Below are 15622 nucleotides of genomic sequence, written 5' to 3'. Positions count from 1 at the left end.
AATCAAATTGGAGATAATTTAATCATCAAAAAAAAAATGAAGGTAACATTATAACACATTGCATAAATTTTGAAGTAGGAATCCTTAGGCACATAGTGATCATAAAAAATATATTAAAATAAAAGGAGAAAGTAGGAATAGCTCTTCTTTATAGAAGTTAGTCAGCAAATACATATAGAAGGATTGGCAGAATTGGGAAATCACTATTTGGCAACCACAATGTAATGACTGATTCAGGCAAGGATTATCAATGGCTATTGAAACTACTAGATCAAAAAACAAAAAATTTCTGGAAAGCAGAATATCCACACGATCTCAAAGTATCACCCCCACAGATTAATTAATTATTAACTACAAAAGGGGACAAGATACTTTTAGAATGCAGAAATCTGGTTAAACTAAGTGATAAATCTTAACATCACCAATAATGGAACAAACTATAATTATATTACTCCTGAAGCTAGGAAATAGAAAGTTCATAACATTACCTATGTAATAGTTTTAAAAAACTGTTTAGTGTGAAACTAATTGTGAGGAAACCATCAGACAAATCAATTTAGGGAGGCATTCTACAAAACAATTAGCCTGGACTCTTCAAAAATGATGTTTTTAAGGCCCAAAAAAAGGAAGAAGAAAAAGAAAAGGTGAAGACATCCACATAAAAGAAAACAGAAACATAACAACTAAATACAATTCACTATCTCTGATGAAATTCAGTATTCTTTTAAAAATGCAATAATGACATTAACTTGGATATTTGGAAAAATCTAATTTTTGAATAAGGACTGTATATTAGATATTATATCAATGTTAAATTACTTGGGTATGCTAATGGCATTATAGTTATGTAGGAGCATGCCCTAGTTCTTAGGAGATGCATGATGAAGTATTTAGGGATGAAGTGTCGTGATGTCTCCACCTTACTTTCAAATAGTCAGCAAGAAAAGAATTGTGTGTGTATGTGAGCACTAATGAGGCATAATGTTAACAACTAGTGAATCTAGGTGAAGGATATACAGTATTTATTCTACTATTCTTCCAACTTTTTTATAGGTTTAAAACTTTCAAAAGAAGAAAGTTGGAGAAAAAAATAGGGTGGAAATTAAGTTAACTTTGGAGCAGCTGATCAGATTTTATAAAGCCTAACTACTTCTGCACCCCATCCAAAAGAGCTAAAAGCAAGTATATATACACAGGCTGGTTAGTTAGCTCAGTTAGAAAAACAAACAAACAAACACAAAACCACACATAAAAAAGCAAATATTTACAAAGTTCACAAAGGACTTGGCTAAAAATAAAGGAAATAATCCTAACAAATAATTAAGTAATCACATTACTCAAATATACTAAGCTAAAACAATGACAGAAAAGGGAAAAAAAACAAGAAATTAACCATGAACACTGCTGCCACAATAAAAAATATTAATAAACAAAGCATGTTCCCCCAAACCTAGTACTCTTTCAATGTTCTCTACACCTCAGTGAACTATACCACAACCCGGCCAGTTATACAAGCCAAAAACCTAAAGACAGCCAATGACATCCTCCTCTCCCTCACCTCCACAGCTAATCCATCACCCAATTCCACCTCGTAAACATCTCTGGAATCCATTCATTTCTCTCTAACTATCATCACGACCATCTTGTCCAAGATAATACAATCTCTCATCTGGACTATTCCATCAATCTCCTAACTAGCCTCTCCCCATCCCCACTCATATTCCCTCTGTAATCAGTTCTTCTCTGTATAACATCAACTTCTTTTTCTATACCATTGCTGTAACTTTAAATTCCTTTGACAGAGTATTTGATTTATGTCTGCTTCCTCTGCTACACAGTAAATTCTATGAGGGTAGAGACTTTTATTTAATCACTACTATATCATTGAGGACTAGAAGAGGGCCTAGTTAATAAACAAATGCTAAATGACTGAATGCATGTCAAAGATTGCAAATTAATAAACAGTCCAAAAAAATTTTTTAAAGTGGTTATAAGTCTCATCAACCATCATAAAGAGTACCTTATGTCATCAATTCTAGATCAGATTTTTACATTTGAACTCTGAAAAGCATCTTTCTGTTAATTTTGGTCTGTTTAATTGACAATATCTTTTTCTCTTAGTGATCATAAAATAATGGTGCATCTTGAAATTTTTTTTTTTAATCTTATGATTTGATGAAACAGATAAATTTACAATTCACTTTGCTCACTCAGTTCAAATCTAGTAATCTAACCTCCCTTCTCCTTTGGCCACCTCCAACATTCAATAATTAACAGATCCTACTGGTTCTTTCACCAACAGCTATCAAATCCAATTGTTTCTTCCATTCCCACTTCAGATTTATCTAATTCCTCATCTCACATCTGGGTTCTTGCCGTAGCTTCATTCATCTAAACATCATTTACAAATTCAAGTAACACTGTGCACCTACCATGTGCAAGAAAACTGAAGATACAAAGTAGTATAGTTACCTGTCCCTCCCTCTAATCTCTATCCCCTACAATTCAGCCTTAGGAATTTTATTCATTTTATTCTTCAGTCTGGAATTACTTTCCTCCCAATTTCTACCTACCAAATTCGCAACCATTATATAAATTCCAGGTTAAATCTCATCTTCTTCAAGAAACCTTCCCTAGTTAATCTCTCTTTGCAATTCTAACATTCTAAAATACATAAAATCTAATTGGCTATATTTTCTGCTCCTGGAAGGCAAGGTTTACATCTCATATGTTCTGCTAGGGTATAAACTCTCTAAGAGCAGGGACTTTCATTCTCTTCTGTTCACTGCTGTATCCCCAGCACCTAGAAGAGTATCTGGTACATAACAGCCGCTCACCAAGTATTTGTTGAACTAATGCTCCTTATATCCCAGGATAGAGAACAAATCTTTGCAGCTGTGGTAAAATTGGGAAGAGTCAAAAAGAACTGGACTAAATGATTTAAACTCTTTCAGCTTCAGTTTATTCATCTGCTAAATGTAAATAATATTCATTAGCTCACTGAATTATAATTAACTGAGTTAATGCTTTAAAAGCACATAGTACAGAGCTGATGACAGGAGGTTATTCTTATCAATAAATGTTTTGATGATTTTGTTATAATAGTCAAATAGAAAGAAGTATTCAATAAGTGCCTACTAAATGAATAAAAATCTCAGGGAAAATATAAAAACTTTGAGTAATGTTAGCTTTTTCTCATTTTTCCAATGTAGAATTCCATGAGTGTATTAATTCTGAAATACTATACACATTTAGCCCCAAATCTTAAGCATGGCTGAAACCATTTCAGATTAGGTAGGAATAATCCCAATTTGACATGGTACAAGTATTAATATTTATATTTTACCGACATTTATAGAGTATACCTGATTACTTGAAGAATGATAATCTTAGTTATCACAACTTGTTGCAATAATCAGAATAGAAGAGAAGCTGTAAACTCATTTGATTTACATGGTTTCCAGAAAACCAGGAAGTACAAAATTTCTGCCTGCGAAACATTAGTGAATAGTATACAATGCTATTTACCAGAGTTGTCAAAATATCTAGAAATACTTCATAACCAATTACCACAAATACACTTTTCATTGTATTTGCATCCCACTTTACAGAAAAAGAACATCAACTAAATGGCTTTTAAACTCTTTTTACTAAATTATATAATGGTCCACTTTTAACTTTAAACAGTCCTCAAAATTTTATAGCAAATGAACAGCTAATTAATACAATTTAGCATCAGATTATTGGTGTAATTAGAAATTCTTCCCTGTTCAGGAAAGAAACTTTATCAATTTGAAACTCAGAAAATACATGTACTGTACCTTTCAAAGCCTTTCTAATCCCTCTTAGTACTTTCAATGACACATTATCTAATTACAAATCACAAACAAGCAAAAAGGAAAGATCACTCCCTTGTGTCTATCTGCTATCAACTGAAACAAAATTATTGGAAAAATTCCACTAGGGACATATGGTCTCAATAGGAAAACAGAGGAAAATTCCTACTTAAATAATTCAGATAAAAAGAACTGCAGCAGGAGGTATTTTCCTCTAACCACAGGGTAGCAATGAACCCCACGTGGGAAAATAATCAATACAAAATGAAAATGTAAGCCAAAAAAACCATTAAAAATATAAATTCAATAAGCAGAGTCATGCTGAGTTGACCGTTGAAGTCTCTCGTTTTCATAATCACATGTACGAATGTATTCTTAACCTCCAACCTCAAAAGCCCTTAGATGTGGGTGGAGTTGGAAAGACAGAGGGTGAGCGAGAACCAAGTGAACGTTAATATTCAGATGGAAAGGCATTAATATATCCAAGCTAGTGTGTTATGGCTGGAAGCAGTAATGAAGACCAAAGTGGGGAGGAAGGGGACCAGGAATGAAAAAATTGAGATCTTGGGGATCCGGTTTTTGTTGCTGTTTTTATTTTTCTCTTCTTCTTTTTCTTTTTTTAAACGGAGAGAAACAAGGCCGACAGAGCATAGCATGGGTAAGGCGTCAGACGGATGCTACAGCTCAGGGGACAAAAAGGTAATGCCTGGAATACCTAAGAAAAACACAAGGAAAGGAAGAACAGCTGCCCACAGCAAGGCTTACGTTTGTTATCTCTGGAGCCCAAGACGGCGAGAGGAGGAGTCAGAAGACAAATGACACTAGAAAGGAGAGACGAAGGAGGTGCCAAAACCCTAGACGTTTGGTTACAGGGTTTCCACGGAGGACAGGACCTCCCCCCCCCCCCCCGCCCCTAAGAAACTCGGTCAAGGAACGAGAAGACAGTAAGTCCCAACCTTCTCGCCTCTATTAGCTTCAAGTCGACCCCTCACCGAAACAGAAGGACTGGAGAACTGTAAAAATGTGCAGGGGCCACCAACCCGGGAAATGCTGCAGCTCTAGTAGCAACCCCCACAAAAGCAGCCCGCACGCATCCAGACGCTCCGACCTCAGCACCGCAGCTACAGGTACCTCGAGCTCCCCGGCCACCGTAGTAGGAGGGACAGCCTCCTCTTCAAAACCATCAGGTCAAAGCCACTTCCGGGGCACTAAAGCCTTTCGGTTGGCGGTAGCGGTAGCAATAGCTTACAGGCTTCTGCAGCACTTACTTCATCCACCTCTTTTTACCACCTGTTTACCACCTCAACCCCTAATCACCAATGTGGTAAGCACAGAATCGAGAGAAAGTATCCATCTGTAAACAGAGTCAAAACAGTTTACGGCCGCCATAAATTCCTGTTGAACAATTGGACTTCAACTACCAGCATGCCATGCAACATTAATCTCTTAACTTCGGCGCAGGAACTACAAGATCCAGCAAGCACTGCGTCCCTCAGTTTTCACTTCCCCGAACCAATCAATGTAGACCTCCTACCCCTCCACTTTTATAATACAATACCGGTGTTCCCTCCTATCCTGCTGTGAAGGTACTCTAAGCCAAGAAATGGTAAGGACTGTAGGTTAGACACTCATGAAATATCAAGGGATATGTGCACTCATTTTCCACGTTCAGATTATTTTCAAGGATTGAAACACAGGACAGTCTGAAGAGGCTTTTTATGAAATGGGAATTTTTAACCTCACTTTTAAGGGATGACGAAAGATATTCTAATTTATTGCAAAATGAAATCCTATGTCATTTTGCAGTACCGTAGATTTTGTTGGAGCAAGGACTACCAGGCATGCTCCTGAACTGCATAGGATATTACAGTAAGAGCTACAAGTAAAAAAAATTAACAATCTGTACTACCAGACTATGAAACCACATGAGAATGAAAACCTTTCAGATTGCAGTCGAAAAGTGCAAAAACTAAACTTGATATATGTTTCAATTTTTTAATGTGTTTAGTGGTTTGAATTATTTTATTTTTATTATTATTCTCAGAAAAACAGGTAACTGGAGCTATTTATTTTCTATGTCGTAGGGCAACTGAGTAACCAAACAACGATTTGACGACATCACAAATGAGACAGTAAGCAAACAAAATAACTCTTTTCTTGAGTGGTTAGGTAGCCTGTGTTTCCATGTTTTGAAACACAGAACTCTGTTCTGATTTTTTAGGAGAGAGAACATCCATCTAGCAAGCCATCTGGATGCCTATTTGTAACTTTCACAAAGACTTGGATTACAAGAATGAATATATTTTATTCTTGGTATTGTGCATAAACCAGCCACAAGAAAATGCTTAGATACTTAAAATAACTATATGATAATTAAAATTAAATTGTATGTGTACCACCGTCATTGGTTATCAATGATTTATAGCAAAAAATTTTAATTGGTTAGAAAAAGGGAATAGAATACCTTTCATTTTTACAACTTCGCATCCAAAACACAGAGGGAAATTACATTCTGTAACACTGACATGGCATCAGCTACCATACAAACTGTTTTCCAACTCTAGTGTGCTAAATTATGCAGCACTAGCAAGTAAATATTTAAAATCTATGATATGGAAAACAATCTGCTGCTTTCCATACTCATGCACCAAAACAATATGAATGCAGGGAGAGAACATTTCCATTGGAATGATTCAAAGATAATGTTGATAAAATATAATTATGTTATCTGATATTCATAAGTGTTTGTAGTAAATAAACACATAATTGCATCCACTTATAGTGATGTTATTAAAAAAGTTTCAAAATATGCTAAATATTTGACACATTTATTTTTAAAGCAGTTTCAATTATCAATCGTGTAAATGAACACGGAAGAGAGTTTAAAGTATACATAATTTATGTAACAGACTTTATGTTTTTTAAAGAGATTCTTGGAGCTACAGCATGCAATAATATGGTCTCCTCTAAATGTGTCTTTGATTTTTTAATTCAGCCCATTGGCAACCACACAAGAGTTAAAACTGGACACACTGTTCATTTCAGTTCAACAAGTAGATGATGAGTGCTACTAGGGGCAAAGCATTCTGCCTAGGCACTATCAGCTGTTTCTGAGGCACAGATAAGTTTGATAATTAGGAAAGATTTAAAGGGAAATGAAAAGCAGATAAGAGAGCTTTATTAGAATGAAAAACAGAAAGTAAAATAAGTATAACACTGACTTTTAGTAATCTCTTATGCATTTGGTTAATTGGAACTCCATAATTAATAGCTAATATACCTTCTAAAAGGCAGGAGCCATATCTTAAATATCTGTCTCTCTCAGCTCTTAAGTACAATACTTTGTACAGAGTAACTGTCTCTCAATAAGTGTTTGTGGAAGTTCATAGTGAGACTCTGAAACTCCTTCTCATTCTACTATGAAGATTTAATGCAAGCTATTTCCAACACCTGTGCTTTATTTTTTAAATTAGTAATTCAAGTTATATAATAAAATAACTATTAAAGCCAGAATATTTGGTTAATCACAATGCCACATTCAATAATCATTTCCTTTTTAGTATGTGTGTGTGTGTATATATATATGTGTGTGTATAGATATAGATGTAGATATAGATATGGATAAAACACATTTATCTTAAGTGTCAAGCCCTTTCTAAAATGTCATCATATCCTGGGCATATACTTTGACAGCATTCCAGCCATTCTAATAGCGTTGATTGTTATACAGCTCCAGATTTTTATTAGTAAACTTTTTATCCTTAGCTTCTACCAAGTGTACTTCTTATCCATCTCCCTCCTGGAATCAGGGAAAGATGAATGTTCTATTTAATAAGTAATTGTGTACCATGAATGCTTCCTTGGGAATATTATATGGAGATAAGTTGAACTTAGCATTGGTGAGAAACATACCTTGTAGACTTCTAAGGGCCAAAACGTTATTTTAAAGAAAACTTGGTGAAAACTTTTTCTCCTTTCAAAGTAACCTTATTTCAATCTATCCACTCTCCCACATCTTCAATATTTCTTTCTTTCTTTCTATCTATCTATCTATCTATCTATCTATCTATCTATCTATCTATCTATCTATCTCTCTATCTCACTGCTCCCTTTACCTCAGCCTACAAACCTGCACAGGATCCCCATAATTTTGAAATCACCTCCAATGGACTTAGCTTCTTTCCTAAATGCAATATTATTCTATCTTCCTTTACCTCCCATGACCATACTTCAGCAAGTGCTACAAAGTAAACCTTAGGGTTGAAATGCAGCATAAGATTTCTTTACAGCAACTAATATTTGCTAAACATCCCCAACTATGGTAGGTCCTGGAAATATGAAGAGAAATCAGATAAGGCACTTATGTTCCCACAATACAGTGCGGTAAATGCTACGATAGAAGTATGGATGAGGTAGTAAGAGAACAAGGAGAGTGAGTTACTCTCAAATTGAGAGATACCAGAGACAGAAGTTCCTGAGATAAACAACAAAAGTAGGAATTAATTAATAGAAGTGGGAAGTTCAACTGTTTAGGATAACGCATAAATTCATTATAGCTGGAAAATGTTGAGGGTCAGGGGGAATGGTACAATATAAATCTAGAAAGACAGACTGGAGCTATTTCATAAAGGGGCTTTTTATAATATGATAAGGACCTTGGACTTCAACCTGGATATAAAGGGAACCATTTAGGGAGTGATATGGTTAGATTGCAATTTAGGCTGCTGGTTGCAGTGTAAAGAATGGATTGAGCTGGCAAGATTAGTTAGCAGACTGTTTTCTAATTCAGTTTTTAAAATGAGTGATCTGAAATAAAGCAGTGGTAAGGGAAGAGCAAAATGTTGGTCAGAGATATTAATAGAATCAAAAGGAGGAAGTGTGAGTGAGAAAAGAAATCAAGGCGGACTCCCAGAGTTCTGGCTTTTCAATTTTTCACGTGTTGAGTTAGAAATGTTATTAGATGTGCTTTATTTTTTAAATTAGTAATTTAAAAATTACTAATTTTTAAAGGAGAGACAATTTTTAAAGTAATTTTTAAAGGAGACAGACATGGAGCTTAAGGAGAAGATTTGAGCTGAATATATAGTTTTGGGAGTCATCAGCTTTAAATGAGGGCATTAGTAAGATTGTGAGCCAGGAGAATGAGGATCTGAGCTAGTTACCAGGAAGTCAACGGGTGACAGAGACGAGGTAGGGTGGAGAATGGTATATGCAAATGTCATGGAATCGTTCAAAGGAACAGGGTTTTTACATAAGAGCAGGACGGTACTAGTTTAGATGTAGCATTGAAGAATGGAGAGAGAGATGAACTCATCACTGGACCCAGTATTTATCAATAAATGAGACCAAAAAAGACACAAATTCAAGAAGTGTGCAGAGGTCAAAATCTTCAGGGGAAAGTCAGCATTCATTAAGACCAGGAGGCAGAGCAAGAATTCTGTGAGGAGAATAAGGATGTTGTGAATTAGAGCATCAAAGAAGGAATAGAAAGATTTGGAGGGAGAAAAGTAGCGAGACTGGGTCATGAGAAAGGAAGCACAGGTGAGGACACAGAAAGATGATGACCAGGGATGACAGGAACATAAGGTGGCATTCACCAGCCTCAGGGTCTCACAACAGAAATCCTGTATACATCTGTGGTTCATCCAGGCCTGTGTGTGTAGCTTTGACTGGTCTCGGCAGCAGAGAGTGTACTTGCCTTGTTCACACACACTCACCTCCTTTTGTAATTGAACCCACCCTCCTCCTCACAGTCAATTGCTTCAGGAGAGGGATCACCCCCTACTCCCCCAAGCCACCAGTCATTACCACAAGGCGCGAATTATGATTTGCCTAAAGTTTAAACTCTGAATCAAACATTGGGGCCCGTCTCTCTTGGTTTAGGAATAAACGTTATGCAATTTCAAGCAATAAGACTTAAGGGAAAATCTGCCATGGAGTTTTGGGAAAAGTTTTTCTCCCTAACAAAAAGCAGTGCATGCTGCCCACTCACGTTCATAGCAGCGTTATGTACAATAGCTAAAAGTGAAAGCGACCCAAGTGCCCAGAGACAGAAGAATGGTATAGCATGGACGAACGTCGAGCACATTATGCTAAGTGAAATAAGCCAGTTACAAAAAGACAAATACTGTGTAATTCTACTTATGCGATGTACATAGAGTGGTAAAATGCATAGAAAGTGGCATGGAGGTTGTCAGGGGCTGAGAGGAGGGGGAAATGGGAAGTTATTGTTTAATGAATATAAAGTTGCAGTTTTATGAGATGAAAAGAGTTCCAGGGATGGATGTTGGTGAGGGTTGCACAATAATATAAATGTACTTGATGATACTGACCAGTACACTTAAAATGATTAAGACAGGATATTTGATGTTATGTGTATTTTACTACAATAAAAAAAAATTAGAAGAAAACAAAAAGCACTGCATGCCAAGGTTGTTCGATGGCAATAGAGTAGTATCTCCAACAAATGATGATGGCCAAATGAATTTCCACAAGCAAGAGAATGCAGTTGGACTCCTACTTCACACCATACACAAAAATTAAAATAGATCAAAAACCTAAATATAAGAATTATAATGATAAAACTCTTAGAAGAAAATATATGGGGAAATCATGACCTGGATGCAGCAGTAGCTTAGATATGACACCAAAATCACAAGCAAAAAGAAAAAATAGACAAATTGGACTTCCTCAAAATTAAAAATGTTCATGTATCAATGAACACTGTCAAGAAAGTGGAAAAAACCCCAGAATAGGAAAGTCAGCCATTTCTACAGTGTTTGAAGGATAAAGAGAAGCTTAAAACCTCAACAGGAGTTAAAGAAATGATCATTAAAACAAGAGATACCATTTTTATAACAATGAGGGTGGCAAAATTTAAGACTGATGCTAATACCCCAGTGTTGGAGAAAGTATGGGGAAAGAGACACTCTTATACAGCATTGAATATCCTAAGAGTCAGATGATAATACGTATGAAAAGCCTAAAAAGGGCCGAGCCTGTGGCGCACTCGGGAGGGTGCGGCGCTGGGAGCGCGGCGACGCTCCCAGCGGCCGCGGGTTCGGATCCTATATAGGAATGGCCGGTGCACTCACTGGCTGAGTGCCGGTCACGAAAAAGAAAAAAAAAAAAAAAGCCTAAAAAAATGAATAGCATGTCCTAAGCATAGGCTGCCCAGAAATTTATTCTAGGGAAATAAACAATTATGGTAAGAAAAGACATGTAAAAAAATAGGCAGTACAGCAATATTTGTTAAATGACAAATGTGGAAACAACTTAAAAATACAGGGGAATGACTAAATAAATTATAACATACCAGTGGAATATAATGCAACTAATTAAAATTATACTGTAGAGGCATAGTTATTAACATGGAAAATTTTCAAAACAAATTAAATTAAAATAATTAAACTACAATATTTCATTTTTGCTATAAAATATATAATGTATATACACAGGTATGTATATATGAAAGAATTATGACTTTCAATTTTTATTTATTTTTGATTTTCTGTTTTAATTTGTACATTGATTACAATTAGTAATTTCTTCTAATTTACTTTTAAGGGCATTGATTCTTCTTTCAATTGTCTAGTCTACTGTTTAACCTTTCCATTGAGTATTTTATCTAATTGACTTTATTTTTTATTTATAGAAATTCTGTTCTGGTTTTCTTTAAATCTGCCTGGTCTTTTAAAATAATATCTTGGAGGTTTTTTTCTCCTTTATTTCATAGTCCCTATTGAATAACTGTATTTCCAGATATTCTTGGGTTTCTAGGTTCTTGTTTGCTGTCTCACTCATGATAAATTTGTTTCCACCAGTGTTTGTAACTCTGGATTGTGACCACATCTTAAGCAGAATAGGAATCTTGTGGTGGCCTGAGTTTAAGGTGTGTTCCTTCAGAAAAGTTGTGTAGTTATGTTGATTCTCATTATTCACGGATTCCATATTTACAAATTCACCTACTTGCTAAAATTTGTTTGCAACTCCAAAATCAATACTCTTGGGGCCGGCCCATGGCTCACTCAGGAGAGTGTGGTGCTGACAACACCAAGGCCACGGGTTCAGATCTCTATATAGGGATGGTCGGTTCGCTCACTTGGGAGAGCGTGGTGCTGACAACATGAAGTCAAGGGTTGGGATCCCCTTACCAGTCATCTTTAAAAAAAAAAAATCAATACTTGTGGTTGTTTACAGTCATTTGCAGACATTCACATGTATATATCTGTGAAAAAATTTGAATCCTCTGTGCTTGTTCCAAGCTGAGGCCAAACAGCTGGCTATGTAGGTTAGGCTCTGCCTTCTTTCAGCTCTCATACTGTAAACAAGAGCCCCTTTTGCGATATATTTAGTGCTACATTTTTCACATTCTTGTGCTTTTTATTGGTAATTTCGCCATTTAAAATGACCCCCAAGTGTAGTGCTACAGTGCTGTCTAGTGCTCCTCAGTGCAAAAGCCTGTGATGTCACTGTACACCTTAAATATATATAATTTTATTTGTCAATTACACCTCAGCAAAGCTTGGAAAAAAACACTTAAAGAAAAAAAATAATAATGCAGAGGCTGTGATGTGCCTTTACAGAGAAAATACTATTAGATAAGCTTCATTCAGGCATAAGTTATAGTATGTTCAGTATTAATGAATCAACAATGCTATTAAAGAAAGCATATTTAAACAGAAAACACAAAACAAGGTTACGTGGACAATGATATAGTAAAGTCGTGTTAAACAGACAGTAAGCTGTGTGGGAAGGGAGGACAGGGCAGGTAATTTCAGTGTCACTGTCTAAGCTGTATGGGTAGGAGGTGTTTTAGTTCTCAGATTCATTTTATATAAATTTCTTGGCTTGGGAATCCCTAGCATGCATGGAGTATAACTTTAGAACTGAGACCTAAGTGAGAACAGGCTCAAATTACAAATTTTTGAGGGCAAACCTCTACCCCCTCTTTTTTTTTCTACCCTGTTTCCAGAATAACATAGATACATTTACCTCAGGCTTTACTTATTTATTTATTTATGGTCTGCTTTTCACTCAGCATTTCTATTTACAAAAGTACTTCAAAAAGTTCATGGAAAAATAGAGTTGAAAGATAATACAAAGTTTTCCATGAACTTTTTGAAGTATCCTCGTACTTTGTAATGAGAGATTTGGGAGTTTTCTTCTTCAAAATATTACCTCTATTACTTTTATAACTAGGAAAACATATTATTGAGAGTTCATGTATTGAGAATCCCTGACCACCCAGTAGAGGAGAGATGTACAACAAACACTTCAATGAAAGCAGTATATTTTGCAAAAGAGAAAATAAGAGTTAAGGAGTTCAAACATTGTTATCCGAAAAATGTAAAGTAGAAGGAGAGCATAGGATTTGGATCTAGATGCCAATTCTACTTCTCTCCCTTGTATCTATGGCATCCTGAGCAAATTAGTGAACATCTCTCAGCTTCACTCTCCTCGCCTCTAAAATAAGGACAATATGTAGAGCTGAGGCTAGAATGTATTAGGTATTTGCTGAGATGTAAATAACTAAGAATTTAAAGCAATGGTGTTCAAAGTGTGGTCTGCAAACTTCTGGGGTTTCCAAGACCCTTTCAGGAGATCCACAGCCAAAACTATTTTCATGATAATCTTAAGCCATTGTCTTTTTTACTATGTTGACATTTTCACTGGAGTTGCAAAAGTAACGGCAGGTAAAACTATTGGAAACTTCCTGTGAATCAAGGAGGGGCACCAAACTGTACTAGTAACCATTTTTATTATTCACTGCCAGGCACCAAACTAAAAAATGCCACTTTCATTTATGAATGCCATTGATAAAGCAGTAAAACTTATTAATTTTATTGACTCTCAACTCTTACATACAAGTCTTTTGGGTGACAAAATGGGAAGTATGAATAAAGCACTTCTGCTGTATGGTTGTCTTGCAGAAAAGCACTTGTGTGATTTTTTGAGTTGCCAGCTAAACTAGACAGTTTTTTCTTGGAACACCATTTATACATGAAAGAGTAACTGACATACAAACTATGTTTATTCAGACTTTCACATTTGGCAAAATGTTTTCAGAAATGAATGAAGTGAGCCTGTTACTTCAAGGAAAACAACACAGTGTTTTTGCTGATGATAAAATGTCGGGCCTTAAAAACTAACGCTACCTTAAGTGACATTACAAGTGGCACCATTATGGGCCCACAAGGGCCTATTAACGTGGCAGCCTAAGACGGCTCTGGGAGGAGGTAGGGTGGGAGTGTCTGCGGGAACCTTGCCTTAGCCCTTATTGGCCAAATACGTGCTTCTGCGCTCGTGAACACTGTGTGGTTGCAATAGCTAGGCATTGAGACAGGATGCGTGCCCTTGACCTTTAAGCTGATAAGATTATGTAAAAAACCTCCCTTCCCCATTTGCCTTTAAAAGCAAGTGCTTGTGTGATAATAAACGGAACTGCTCGACAGAACCCCCGCCGCATCTGAGTGTCCTTTAAACCGGGCTAGTTGGGGCCCACGGTGTGCTTACCTCTCTTCACGGCTCTCCTCCCCCATCTCCTTCCAAAGGGGACAGGAGGGAAAGAGTAATCTGGGCCATTTGCTCACCCACCAAAGAACGAGGCTAGGGCTGTTCGGGTCAGCCGGTGGCGGACCCGACAGAGTGGTGCCCCGTGTGAAGTTTTTAAAACTCGTGGGTGAAAGGAGAGCAAGTGAGGCCCCCCGGCTGCTTGGTCCTGAAAGAAGGTCGACGAAGGGTGATCAACCAGCGGACTGACCCCTGCAACCGCGGTAGTCACCGTGAAGTAATCTGCCTGCGTATCAGGGTGAGTACCATAACAGGGGGAAGTCCCTGCACTTCTCTGCCCTGTTGTTCCCTTTGTCCCTTCCCCACGGGGCAACATGGGAGGAGTGTGTGGAAAGAGTGACGAGATAGCCTGCAAGGCTCTAAAGTATGAGACTTGGGACTGGGTTCAGACCCTGGCCAGAAAGAAGGAGATTAGTCACGGGCTAGACCACCCCTTAGGGTTCTACCTAACCATCTCTGCCCTAAAGCTTTGCTTCCGTCCCGAGCATCAGGAAGGGGCAGAAAGGGATTGGGCGCAGTTCGGTGAGGAGAGAAAAAAGGAAACAAAGCTGCCAGTGCAAGGCCCTGAGCCACTGAGTGATACCTATGCCCTTACCCTGTACCCTCCTCTCCCAGCATACTCATCCTGCCAAAGTTTAGCCGAAGGAGAGAAAGCGGCACCTGGAGAAGTGGAGGAGGCTAGTCCACCTTTAAAAACCTCCCCAGCAGAGCCACAGGTTTTCCCTGTTATGGCTTGATGGGAACCCCCAGCTGTCCGCAGCCCATGGGGGGAAGCGGCCCCTCAGGCCTATCCGGTGTTGTAAAAGAACTAAAAAAGGCTGTTGCCGAGGCCAGGACTTTATCCTCAGCCTTGCAGGCTCAGACACAAAACTTAACCGAAGCCTTCAAGGCGTTTACGGCCCTGATCCCCTCAGGAAACAATACTTCCCCACCCTTCAAGGGACAATGTTTTGGTTGTGGAAGACAAGGTCATTTTAAAAGCCAATGTCCCAAGGCTAAAGGCAAAAAAACCCCTACCACACCTTGCCTCCGATGTAAAAAAGGATTACATTGGAAAAAGGACCCTTGGGAAGCTCATGACCTTAAAGATCTGAAAAAGGCTGTCGCGGAGGATGGGCCCAATTCCCCATGGGCAGAAACCATCCTCCAGGGCTTAGCGCAACAACCTTTCACAACCCAAGATTGGAAAATTCTCTGTAAGGCTGTCCTCCCCC

General features: G+C 37.5%; 1 protein-coding gene and 1 long non-coding RNA gene across 5 annotated transcripts in view; one reads left to right on the top strand and one right to left on the bottom strand.

Annotated features, from left to right (window-relative positions):
* ATG4C (autophagy related 4C cysteine peptidase) overlaps nt 1-4956 on the bottom strand; it is a 70443-nt gene extending 65487 nt beyond the window's left edge. For 2 of the 4 annotated variants that reach the window (XM_063106136.1, XM_063106140.1), the window contains exon 1: nt 4793-4956. The gene's annotated coding sequence lies outside the window, so the exon portion shown is untranslated. The remainder of the gene's footprint in view (nt 1-4792) is intronic. The other 2 variants (XM_063106138.1, XM_063106139.1) reach the window with 2 other exon arrangements.
* A 193-nt stretch (nt 4957-5149) lies between these two features.
* LOC134383137 (uncharacterized) lies at nt 5150-6194 on the top strand. The gene is made up of 3 exons (XR_010024173.1): nt 5150-5442; nt 5921-5968; nt 6058-6194. It is a non-coding gene; the product is annotated as an uncharacterized LOC134383137 (long non-coding RNA).
* The last annotated feature ends 9428 nt before the right edge of the window (nt 6195-15622 follow it).

This window comes from Cynocephalus volans, chromosome 8, assembly GCF_027409185.1.
Source record: "Cynocephalus volans isolate mCynVol1 chromosome 8, mCynVol1.pri, whole genome shotgun sequence".
In the NCBI taxonomy this organism is placed as follows: Eukaryota; Metazoa; Chordata; class Mammalia; order Dermoptera; family Cynocephalidae; genus Cynocephalus; species Cynocephalus volans.
The sequence above is the reverse complement of the archived record's forward strand: the minus strand, read 5'-3'. Positions and strand labels throughout refer to the sequence as shown.